We start from the raw sequence: 617 nt of genomic DNA, 5'->3' as shown, positions 1-617 counted from the left end.
AGTTGCAGCTCCTTGCCACTAGGCCACCAGAGCTCCCCATCAGGGATGTATCTTGTCTCCATACCTTTTCAATCTATATGTGGAACAGATTACTTGGGAGTCTGGAATTTACGAAGACGAATGTGGCACCAGGATTAGAGGAAGAGTCATCAACAACCTACATTATGCAGATGATACAACCTTGCCTGCCAAAACTGAGGAGGACCAGAAGCATTTGCTACAGAAGGTCAAGGAATGCAATCTTCAATAAGGATTGTATCTCAGCATCAAGAAAACAAAGATTCTTACCACCAGGCCAATTGGTAGCATTATGATAGATGGAGAAGAGATTAAGATTGTAACAATTTCATCTTGCTTGGATCCACAAGCAATACTCTCAGCACCAGCAATCAGGAAATCAAAAGACAAGTTTCCCTGGGGAAATCTGCCATCAGGGACCTCTCAGAGTGCTGAAGAGCACTGGTGTCAATCTGAAGACTAAGACGCACCTGCCTGATCCAGACCATGGTCTTTGCAATTACTCGCTGTGCATCAGAGAGCTGGGCAGTGACTAAACGTTGCAGACCGAGGGTCCCAAAGAATGAAATAATTTTATAATTATTAATAATGAGACAGAC

The sequence above is a fragment of the Elephantulus edwardii genome, unplaced genomic scaffold (assembly GCF_000299155.1).
Source record: "Elephantulus edwardii isolate Elephantulus edwardi_28Jun2011 unplaced genomic scaffold, EleEdw1.0 scaffold00032, whole genome shotgun sequence".
NCBI classification, from domain to species: Eukaryota; Metazoa; Chordata; class Mammalia; order Macroscelidea; family Macroscelididae; genus Elephantulus; species Elephantulus edwardii.
The sequence above is the reverse complement of the archived record's forward strand: the minus strand, read 5'-3'. Positions refer to the sequence as shown.